Source organism: Lepisma saccharinum, chromosome 2 (assembly GCF_977018435.1).
Source record: "Lepisma saccharinum chromosome 2, izLepSacc3.1, whole genome shotgun sequence".
In the NCBI taxonomy this organism is placed as follows: Eukaryota; Metazoa; Arthropoda; class Insecta; order Zygentoma; family Lepismatidae; genus Lepisma; species Lepisma saccharinum.
The window spans coordinates 180145698-180158662 of NC_139230.1; positions in this window are offsets into that span (position 1 = coordinate 180145698).

Here is a 12965-nt window from a genome sequence, read left to right on the forward strand (position 1 = left end):
AAATAGATGGTACTGTACTAAAAATAGAAAAAAGAAGATATGAGTAAACGTTTTAGGCTTCAAACTCTAATTTTATAAACGGACACACCATATATGAGGGCATTTAATTTTAAATGCAAAACTTACATGTAAAATATCAAATATTTCATACAGTTAATAGCGTGAAAAATTTACATATTCATACTTAATGGTCCAGATTAAATTTCTTCACATCTCAATACATTAAGAAAACATAAAAGTGGCACAAAATGCAAGGTTAAAAAGTGTAACATTTTCACAATCTGCAGACATGCTTTATTCACACATATAGGTTTGTAGAATGTTATTTTGTTGTCTTCTGTCTCTTGTGTTATTCCTTTGGGGTCCCACGCATGAGAGTCCAACAGTAATCGGCTAACATGTTTCCATTCCATCTCCCACTGTATAGTTTATCCACTTGGGCCACATCTTGGTGGAACCTCTCACCATGTTTGTCTGAAACTGCGCCCCTTATATTCCGGGAAAAATTTAAATGGGAATGCAAGAAATTCAGCTTCAGTGACATGTTGCATCCGAAACTGTAGTAAGAGGAAATCAGTTCTTTCACTATTTGCACATAATTTTCATACTTTTTATTTCCCAGAAAGTTCTTGCACACATTTTCAAAAAGCATCCCATGCCCTTCTCTCAGTGTCATTCAAAACTTGTCTGAAATTGGGATCCTGAAATAGCTGTCTTACTTGTGGATCAATGAAGATACCTTCCTTTATTTTGGCATCACTTATGCATGGAAAAGTTTCTTTTAGATAAAGACACCCTTGTCCCGGTTTATCCATTGCCTTCACAAACGGTTTCATCAGGCTGAGCTTGATATGGAGAGGTGGTAACAAAATTTTTGATTTCTCGACTAAAGGTGGCACTGATACATTTTTCTCTCCTGGAATGTTTTCTTCACGAAGTGGCCTTTCTTTTACAGTATAATGTCTGTCCTTTGCTCGGCTGACCCACTCACAAATAAAACAGCAAAATTTTGTGTAACCCTGTCAGCAATGCAACAACTTTTAAGTCCGCACATATGTTCCACTGATGTTCTTGGTAACATATTTTCTGCAACATTCGTTCAGTTTGCATAAGTCTCTTTCATGTGAAATGCATAAGCCAGGGGTATTGATAGCAACTTGTTCCCATTATGAAGTAAAACAGCCTTCAAACTAACCTTTCATGAATCTATAAAAAGTCCCCATTGATCAGAGTCATATTCGATCTCCAGTTCCTTCATCAATCCTCTAACACTGTTAGTATACACTAAGTCACCTTCCATTTAAAACCACTTTGCAATCGTTGATTCCCTCTTCCTGAAGTATGACACATTTACATCATTTTCCAAAAGGTTCCACTGTTGAAGTCTGGATCCAAGCAGTTGCACATTTGTTTTGGGTAAATCCAAGTCTCAAACTAAGTCATTCAACTCAGCTTGAGTAATTAAGTGCGGGATGTTGGTCATGGGTGGATGAAACTCGATCATCATCTTCTCTCATTCCAAAAAATGAATCATCTTCTAGTTCTAAATCCACGATGTATTGTTCCAGAGGCTTTGGCATTAAGTTATTGTGAGGGATAGGTCTGAGAGCAGATGGTATGTTCCGGTACTCCAATTTTCATTTCAATTTGCTGGAGAAACCGGTAACGTTCACCATACAAAAATAACAGTCATCTAGATGATTATGCAGTTCACGCCACACCATTGGCACAGCAAATGACATTCCTTTATGGGTACCATTCAACCAACCAACTGAGAGTTCTCGAACAAGTACTGCAACCTATTTTGAGGACCCATGCTATATCTTGATCACCAACCTTGCAGCCAAAATAAAGCTCATAAGCCTTTCTCACAAGAGGAGTTAAAGGTTTCCTTTGAGATTTTAGTGTTAACTCGGCGCAAATGTAGCAGAAGGTGTTTGGTTGGTTATGACACTTACGAGACATTTCAGAGAATTCACTTCACTTAATACTTTGACGGTAACGTAGAAAACAAAATTTGCATAGATTGAATATATAGAAGTACGTATAAGAAAATAAGTTCAGTAAGAAGTAATGCATTTGCTCAATAAATACATGTTTACTGTTTTCTTTTAATTGCTTATACAAGATTCTAAGAGGAAATTGGATACTATATTAAATACTTGTCCTTATGAGAATCTCTGTAGACACTTCTTTAAAATGTAATACAATAGTTATTCACTTATATACAGAGCCATCTTTGGAGCAGATTATAAATGCCTGATATTTTGCTCGATGATGAGCTCATTACAACGAATCGAGAAATATTTTCTCCCTCAAAATTGATGGGTGATGGAACAATTTGGCTACAAGATCTAAATTCAGCACCCTAGAAAACATAAGAAACACCCATTTTCATTGCAAGGAGAAATTCCATGCCAACCAGTGTTATTTCAGTCACAAATATGATCAGGTTATTATTTTTATTATTTATTAATCTTTCATACTAACGTAGACATTCCTTACAAAATCTTAAAAGATATTTTGACTTCAATAACCGACATTCTACCGATCAGACATAAAATTCCAAATGGTCCTTGAAGACCTGAATGGATCATTGACCTTAATAAAAGTGTGTTTCGAGGTGTCTGCAGTGCAAGAGAAGTTGCATATTTTGACATTTACTTTTTAAAAAGTAGGGCATGAAGATTATCCATAACAATTATACCAAAATGGCAGAAAAATTTGCACTAAATTATAAGATATTTAGATATATCGAATCGGTAAACTAATCTGTAATTTTACCGAAACACCGATATGCCTGTATCGGCCAATATCGATTAATCTGTCTAAATATGCAGCTTCTTTTGCATTGCAGTCTGGTAACACACCCTTATTGAGGTCAATGAACTATCTAGGTTCTTCAAGGACTGTTTGGAGTTTTATATCAGTTTAGTACAATATTGGGTTTTTGGTATCATTAAATTTTAAACCAGTATTTTTATCAGTATCAGCCAAAATTTCATATCAGTCCATCCGTAAATACAAAATAAAAAATCCAAATAGGTTAATGGTGAAGGTTCCATAATACTGAACCTAGTGGTAAGAGAGAAGTAGAAAGGCCAAGATCGAAATGACAATGTTCCTTTGAGTTTAGGAATGGCAGAGAGGGTCAGTCTATATTAAGTAGTGCAGTACTGGTAAGAAAAAACATGCATTATTTCACTTGTTTTAGTTCAAAACTGATATTTTTTTTATCACATTTGGTTTTAGAATGATAACCACATTTTCATCATTGTGTACACTGCATTTTGCATTTACAGTCCTTTACGCAATCATCAATATCTCTGAAATGGTAAAGCCTAGACTCCTCCCAATCAGCAGTACTCTATGGTAGTAATCTCCAGTAAAAACTTCAGGCATTGATGTAGAACTGAGAGTGGAGCTACAACAGAGAGGATGGAGGAAAATTTGGTTAAAATATTGGCTATTGTGTGTAATAAAAATAAACCCAAATTATAGGTTAACAATATTTTCATGAAGATTAGGCACACACAGGAGATGTACTATGTATAAATTTTCAGCAAAAAATGTAGGCTCGAACCTGGGTCTTTGGCATACCATGCCATTCCTCTACCACTGAGCTACCAAACCAGCCTGTCCTCGCCTGATTTTTTGCTGTCTCATTTTACCTGTGTGGAGACCAGAGACCTGGGTTCAAGCCCTGGTCAAGCCTGCACTTTTCACTGAAAATTTATATGTAACAGTATTTTGTCTCGCATGTGGTTTCAATATATTATGTTAATACTTACCTGTTACCTATGGCGCTTCAGCTTGTTTTCAGGGACATGGCCTCCCCAACTTTCTTCCTCCAGAACATCCTGTCTTGGGCTGCTCTTCTCCAGTTTCTGATGTGAAGGATGGAGTCTGCATCCTTATGGATACTGTCCTCCCATCTAATCCTTGGTCTTCCTGCAGGTCTTCTTCATCCCATGTTTCCTCTTAGCAGCATCTTCGGAATCCGGTGCTCATCCATTCTAGCTACGTGGCAGCCCAGTTTAGTATTTTTATTCTTATGTATATAGTAAGAGGTACTTCCTTATAAAGTTTGATTATATCTAATTCTCCACACTGCTTGTGACTGAAAAGGGCCAAAGATCCTTCTGAGGATTTTGCGCTCAAATGAGTCAAGTTTTGTTAGCAACTTGTTCCATAAGAGTCCATGCTTCACATCCATATACTACAATACTACGAATGTGTGTTTTGTATAGCATCACTCGAGCTCTCCAATTGACATCTCTACATCTGATTAAAGGTAATATCGAGAAGTAGGCCTTATTTGCTGTTTTAATACATTCTTGTCTTTCTGCTATCTCTTCAGTTTTATCATTCAGGTTTGTACCTAGATATGAGAAGTTGTTGGTCATTTCGATGTTAAAGTTTTCTATTGCCATGTTTTGTTCACAGTTTCTTCTTTTCCTTGACTGGATTAATATCTTTGTCTTATTCTTGTTTATTTTTAGTCCAACTTTCTTGCCTTCCTCATTCAGGTCCTTAAAGACTTCTTTACTCTTCTTAGTGATCTATCCATGATATTAATATCTTCTGCATATCCAACTATTTGTGTAGATTTGTATTGTAGAGTGCCTCTGGTATCAATTCGTAGCTGCCTGATAACATATTCCAACACCACGTTGAAAATAAGTGGGGCCAGTTCCATCTCCGTGCTTCAGTCCTTGCTTTACTTCAAAGTTGTCTCCCAATTCTGCTTGGATGCGTACAGAGGCAAAGGTACTCTTCATTGTCAGCCGGGTTCGATACCTGGTGGAGGCACAAGTTGTTCAAATCCCACTTTAAACTGTAGGTCCAGTCCCCAATTAGCCTTAGTGTGCATAAAGTGGACTTGAAACACCAAATCAATCAATCTTCATTGTCAGTTCTACCAATGTGACTAACTTCTCTGGTATTCTGAATTCTCTCATGATATGGCCTATCATATCTCTATCTATGGAGCCATAAGCTTGCTGAAAGTCAAAGAAGATTTGAAAGACATGTATGTTTTCTTCCCAACACTTCTCCAATATTTGTTCTACTGTAAATATCTGGTCAATGATGAAGCAGCCTTTCCTAAAACCAGCCTGGTATTCTCCTATGATTGTTTCTGCATATGGTTCCAATCTGCATCTTATTATTGATGTGAATATTTTAAATGGTGTGCATAAGAGTTCTTACATTCCAATTTGTCCCCCTTTTTGTATATTGGACAAATTATGCTTTTCTGCCAGTCCTTAGGCATTTCTTCTCAATTCCGTACTTCTGTTATCAATTGAAACAGTCTATCTTTGAATTTGATCGCTCCATTTTTCCATAGCTCTGCTGGTATGTCATCTATTCCTGGAGCTGTATTGTTTCTTTGGGCTTTCAAGACTTTTTCAAATTCTTGCCTTGTAAGAGAAGGGGTTTCACTGGTTCTTCATTTTTCTGGCAATTCTTTTCCTGCTAGTTTCTTTGTGGGCATTCACTGACTGTTGAATTTAGTAGTCTAGAGAAATACTCTATCCACCTATGTTTGGTTGTTTCCTTATCTCCCAGAAGTAGCCCGTCCTTACCTTTACAGCAGTTTGTTCTGGTTGTAAATCCTCCTTTGATTGATCTTACTTCTTTACATGACATATATATATTGTTGGACTTAAATTGTTCTCCAATATGCATTATTTTCTCTGTTATACAGAAGGTTGATCCGTCTATATGTGTCCGATTTTGACGTCTCGCCTACTTTAGGAAAAACCACGGGACCACCAGCGGTTGCCCTCGATGTGAGCACCATGTGTCCTGGCAATAGTCCTGCACCGTAACTTCCATTGTAGGAAGCTGCGTTGAAGTACATTAACGGGAATCTTGAGCCACTCCTCCTGGCAGGCTTTCCAGAGGCCACAGACAGTGGTGATACGACGAGATGCAAGTTCTCTTTTCAATAGGCCAAACCCGCAAAAATCCATGGGACTGGCAACAGGTGTCTTCACTGGTATGTCCTGGAAGGGAATAGCCTGGATGCCGGTGTCTGCTGCCATTTGTTGCAGAAATCTCTGTGTAGAACGAGATGTATGTGATGAGGCCTTATCCATATACACACGGACCTGATTTATTGCATTTCCATACAAACGGGGCAGATCGTCTGTATAAATTGGTTTGAGGATATGTTGCTGATAAAATGCGGAGTTGATTTTGCAGTTTTTAGGCACCTGCCGAATCGTTAACTTGCCTTCATAGCAGTATCCCACGACAACCACAAATCTCGTCGCGAAACTTGCTTTGCACTGATGGATGACGTCAGGACAGGTTTTTGCATCTTGTGGGGTGTACGTTATGGCTTGAATTTTGCCACAATCGGATAGATGAATCCATGCTTCATCGAGTGTAGCAACAAACTTCCACTTTTCCCTGGATAGATGGCGTTCGTAGAGGCGCCTGCAGTGAGTCTTTCTCTCCCTCCGATGGGCCGCAGTGAGGAAGTGTCCACGACTTTTAAACACCATCCCGAGCTTTAATTTGTCATGTAGGTTGCGGTTCACAGTTGACTGTGCCACGTGCATTCGTCTTTCCATCACACGTTGCGTAGGAGGGTTTTCCTGTAGGGCAATTCGGCGCAACTTCCGAGCTACAGGTGGAGTCACCGCAGTACACGGTCGCTTTCTACTCCCCTTTGTGGGTGAACAAAGTGCTGGAACGTCGTGGTGTTTGTCTATTAATTATATTCTTGATGGTCGTTAACCCCAATGCACATCCATTTTCCCCGCACTGTTTTTGAATCTGTGTTGCGGAAAACTTGGTGTGGAAAAGTGCTACAACATAGCCTTCCCAAAATCGGTTCACCATGGGAGTCATGATGCACACACCACACACACGCAAACTTGGCACGATACTAGAGGCCTTTGGCTTTCACCTACTGTTTGAATCATTCAGATCGGTCGATTCTGTGAGCAGGGGTGAAGGTTTAAAATCGGACACATATAGACGGATTAAACTTCTGTATACTTACTTTTCTTTTTCCGGCATATTGTGTGTACCTCTTTATTCCATCTATCTAGTTCTTGCTTTTTCCTTCTTGTTTAACGACTCAAATATGCATGGTATGCTTTATTTCTCTGTTCAATTATTTATTTGCAATCTTCATCAAGCCATCCTTTTTTGTTCTTCTTAAAGCCTGATCCAAGAACTTACTTAGCTACTGCCTTAACATTATTCTTCATTGACTCCCATTGATCCTAACATTATTCTTCATTGACTCTCATTCATTCTTTGTCTTCTGTAGGGTGATGTTAATACTAAATGAAGCTGTTCTCACATTAAAAATAGTAGTTTCACAGTTCCTCTCGCAAACTACGAAAATGCCATCTACTGGACAGTAAAGAGTTGGATGGAAACCAGAGAAGCAGTGCTTATGCATATGCTGTTGTCATGTAGTTTTTTCCTCACTTTTTCATGTTCTATTAGAGAAGTTAGTTTTACACAAGTTTCATGAAACTGGTTAGTTACTTTTGGTTACTTAACATTTGTGCATTCTTGTGTAGCTTATCCATAATGTGGGTTTCCCCCATTCGGGGGTTGACCATAGAGAACAAAAATGCCAAGTGGTTTAGGTCAAACATGGGTTATAGTCCAGAATGTGCTGATAGAGTGGTTATTGTTTCAGGTTTACCATTTCAGAGATATTGATTGTGTAATGGTCTGCAAATTCAAAATTCACCAGGAGCTATGATGGAAAGAAGGCTACCATTCCTAAACCAGATGTGATCAAAACTGATAACATTAATTTTCAACTGCAGATACATAAATGTAATTGTCCAAAACGTTTTTTCCCAAAATGGTGAGTGATTCAAAATTGGTCCACTTCATTTGGATTGACCCAAAGTTATGTAATATGTTTCAGCAATTCAATGCTGATGTTTAGTTTGGAATATTTGAAATGTTGCCAAGTGTGCTGCTTTCTCCACAGATATTTTTCTTTCCGAGCTTCGATTCATCTTCATTCCAGATGATTTTTTGTTTCTGTCCCTCCATATTTTCCTGTCTTGGAGGTACATACGTAACAGCTGAGCGATGAAAATGCAACAAGGCCCTTGGAAGGACAGAGTGCAATTTATCAGACAGACATCAGTGAATATTATTGGACCCAGTTTCACCTTACCTGGTGACTGGGCAGCCATGAACAATAACTCCCGAGGAATCAACTCTTATGTGCAATTATTGACAGTCATACTAGTGTGTATACTCAGTGTAATGTGAATGTGTGAACTAGAAAGATCTTCCATGTGGACCTTATGCAGACCGAAGTGGTCAGCTTGTGGACTGTATCTTTTGCGATCATTAGAAAGATTTAAATGTAGTCCAGTTAAGCTGAAATTGGAACAATGGAGCAACCAGGAAATATATACCTTGATCATCAAGTCTCCCGAGTTTGAGGGGTAAGTGCCAACTTACACCATAAATTGACATATTGTATTCTCTAGCATGTGAAGGAGTGTACATAGATATCATAGAAATCACCAGTGGTGAACACTGCACATCAGATCGGGGTAGTGAAATAGAAGACACCCAACTACTACCCATTTTTCCATATGTATAGGGTGCCATTGAAATGGCAGCTGGGGACCACAGAAATGTATAGAGGACATCAAAACAAACAACTTTTCAAAGTAATATTTTTGTCATCGGTGCGTCGTTTAAGTATTACGAACATTAAAAAAAAAAAAGCCCGTTTTGCCACATGTATTAAATCACATCTGTGATGTCGCTTCCTGTTGTGAAATGGCATGATCAGTGTTGCAAGGAACATGCAGATTCTGTGGGAAATGACATGTGCTACCAACCACAATATGTGTTGTAAAGTGTAGTGAGGAATGTGTCCAGTAGCCCAAAAGAAATAAAGCAACAATACAAAAAAACATGGATAAACAAATAACATATGCAAAAGAATGTGGAAACTGAGGTAAAAGGGAAAGAAAGGAAGCCTTCCCTGAAGTGTGTCCAAGGGGAAATCCAGTAATTACTGTCAGATGGGGAGGGGAAAAGGAATGCCATCAAGGACTTTTTTTTTTTTTGTTAGAGCTTTTTCTTGCACACCTAAAAATTGGTTATATCGGATTTTATCTTTCAGCCTACATGCTATTTATTTGCAAATTAATATTTCACATTAATTTACCAAGATTTTTACTTTAAAGTATTCAAGAATCACATAAGAATACTAAATTACATGTTATGTTATTATACAATTCAGTTTTTTCACACAAAAGTGGTGCAATATAAAAATAATTTTCGAATTTTGCATAATTTGCATGGTAACGAGAGACTGCGAAAGTGCCGCGTGGCATTTTTGTGGACCCCATGAAAAACCAGAATGTCCCAGTACCCAGTTATGCGTGCATTCCCGATTTTTGTTTTTATGCAAAAAAAAAAAAAAGTAAAAGTAAAAGTAAAGTGTTCCCCTGTGCTTAGCACCACGCCATGAAGGTGTATAGGGGGTGTGGGGGTAACGCCCCACACTTTGTTGATCCGGTCGTGAGTGGGGGTGATGTGATCAGCACCATGCCCCTGACCGCCTTTACCCCCCAGGGTTTCCCCCAGGTACCCATGTTATTCGACGCTGGGTGGGCACCGGGGCCGCTTCCGTTAGAAAAGTTCCCGGATTTGAACCGGCCGGGGATCGAACCCGGGACCTTTAGCATGGTAGTCAGACGCGTTACCGACTGAGCCACCGCGGCAAGGAAGTATAAGTTCAAGACAGACAGACAGCATGCACAATCTTCTGGTCCCCCTCGAACATCCGGTTACGCTTACGATGTTATGGACATTAATATGAAAGGGCAAAGTGGAGATTATTTTACAAGCAAATAGGGTGTCAGCTGTGTAGCATATAGTTGCACAGTTCAATCGGGAACAAATTTATTGAGTCAAGTATCACTTCATAGGTTTCCGAAGGACATAGAGAGATGAAACCTGTTGATACAAGCAGAACGAGAAAGGATTGGTACTGGGAAAGGATTTTTACGACTTGCATTTTGTTACAAGCATGTTGATCGTTTATCTGCGTATTGTGTTGTGGTGAAAAGCATGCATCTTAGTGAGGTTTCAAACCAAAGCAACAGCAGTGGTTCGTACCGAAGTGACAAGCAACACAGGCCCATTTAGTCTATAAATAAACATTTATCGCTCATGGGAAGTCAAGTCTCAGGTGGCACAATACACGCCATTGGGAATCTGACTGACATGTACAGTTTGTCGTGTCGCTTTGGTTCGAAAAATTTCATTGATCACTGAGGATTCACTTTATTTTAAGTGGCACGGAGATTACACACCGAAGCGACAAGCAACAGCCCCTTTACTCTAAAGGAAACAATTAAAGACCCCGGTGCAAGAACCAGACAGCTCCACTTTTTGGTGAAAATGGTTTGTTGGCTGTCTATCTGCTGGTGTAAGAATCAGACAGCTCCACAGATTTGTTGCGTAGTAGGAATGGAAAAGGAGTTGTCTGGCATGTTTCTGCTGGTGCATCATCACAGACAGCTTCTGGAGCAGTCTGGTTCTTGCAGCAGCTATAGTTCAGTGTTCGGCCACTTGGCGGAGTGCAGCAGTTGCTATCGAGACCGCACACTTCAATATGTATGTTACTGTTGCTTCTAGCTATTGCACGGGAATACCCCTTACTTCTTCGACATTTCATTCTTTTATTCAATTTTTCGTGTCTCCTGAAAACTTTAATAATTTGAAGCTGTCTGGTTCTTGCACTGGGGTCTTCACACCTTGCCAGTGGCGTAGCACACATCTCTGGGGGACCCCCTGCATGTAAAATATTGGGGCTTCCCTCAGTGAAAAAATGAAACATCGAGATGATGCCAGAGTGGGACAGACACACAATAGTTAGCACCCCCCCCCCTCAGGGTGACCAGACGTCCTCTTTTATCTGGACATGTCCTCCTTTTTAGGTGTCTGTCTGGCATCCGGGCAGATTTTTTAGAAATCAGTAAATGTCCTCCTTTTTTGGAAAAAGTATAGCATTGACCATAGGATCTCAATACGATCACTTTCCTGACTGAGACATTAGTAGGGCACCTATTTAAGGCACTAAAAACCTCTGATATAGGCATTAAAATGATGAAAATAGGCACTTAAAAGGCAAAAATAGGCACTTAAAAGGCACCCAAAATTAAAAAAGACATTAAAATAGGCAATAGATGTGACTTTGATGAAGGACACACATGTCCAGGCCGGGATTCGACACTGAGACCTCTGACATTGTGGCACGGTGTGCTAACCATTCCAACACAGAGGTCGGCCAGTTCGTTTTCGAGTTCTATACAGAAATGCATAGTGAGAATTTTTATTATTAAGTAATATTTACTTTCATGAAATAACAAAGCGAAAGAAAATATCCAGTTTTAAAGGATGGAAGAAACGAATATGGGGTAAAGTGTATGGTGGTTGCCACATTCCCCTACTGTTGAAAGCGTGCTAGAAATGTTCCTGGCATTGAAATCTTATTTCTCTACCCAATCCAAACTGCCTAAATTTTTAATTTGGCTTTTCGAAATAAGTTAAGCGAATCTTACTTGTTACATTTGCATTCACTTGTGGAGATATTTCAGTCTAATATCCAAAAAATATAAAAGTAGTAAAATTCTGTGCTTCAAATTATAGATATTCTTTGCAATTTGGTAAAAAAAAAACAGATTAGGAGATTGCTCTCTTTGCTTAAAGGTAAGATGAAGTTCTTGAAAGAGATCTTCTGAAAAGCATCTGTGAGCAAAATGTTGGTAAGATTTTTGTATATTGATTAAATTATGAGTAATGGCAAATGTATGGCCATTTTTTGCGGTGTCCTCTTTTTTATGACTTTGTTCTCCTTTTTTAATGTATGTGTCTGGTCACCCTACCCCCCCCTCCCCTCTCTCAGTTGTAAAATGAATTAACCTTAACCACTTCTTCCCATTTTTTGTCATCGACTTAGGCTATATATCAGTTTAGTAGTTTGTCGAAACTAAATCAGGGTGGTCTCTTTTTTAAGGAGGGTGGAGGCTTCAATCAGTCAACTATTTTGTTCGTGATCCTTTGTAGTTTTTGTTCGAAACGTTTTTTTTTTTAAATGTAGATACATATATTTAAAAAATACTGTTTGGGAAAATTGTTTAAAGGATAGTAAACACTCCTTTTTAGGACTTAGAGGTGGATGCACTTTCAGCCAAAAAGCCATCCTCTGGCTATGCCAGACCAAGATTCAACGTAAAACCATTCACATTACTAATACTTAAGCAAAATTATCATTTCAGTTACGTGGGTTCAGCTGACCTAACATCAAAAGGTCAATTGCAATCTGCTGTGAAGAAATGGCAGCAGACACAAGGCCTGAGAGATAGGAAATTAAGCAGCGACTGGATTTTATTCACTGAAAATTTTTCACTCAATGAAATGCCGATTGGAGAGATTGGAGCACTCCGAGCACTGTATACGTTGTATACCCTGTGTGGCAGAATTGAGGCTACTGGGCCCCATTGAAGTAAAACATAATAGGTGTGAAGGTTGTGGAAAATTTATCTCAGATCTTATTTCAATCTCATACTGAGGCTTGGGGGGCCCCCTTGAGAATATTTGGTGGGAAGTTACATTTCAAATATCACGTAATATTACTAGTAATTAAAAAGGTCATACATTATCAATTTTGTTTGTTTAGGTATTATGTAACCAGTGGGGTTGATTGAGTTCCAAAACCGGGGGGCAAGGTGCCATAACTGGGAGGGGGGAAAAAGTATATTTCACTTTGTAGATAACATTTAGCATAGTGGGGGGCAAAACGTAGGTGGGCAACTGCCCCCCCCTCGCCGCCACTGTGTGTAACAATAAGGTTTGATTGATCGATTTGATTTTACTTTGCGTTTTGTGCCTCTTGGCTAATTTGCGAAGATGGGGATGAGTGATGAAATGATTAAATTGAT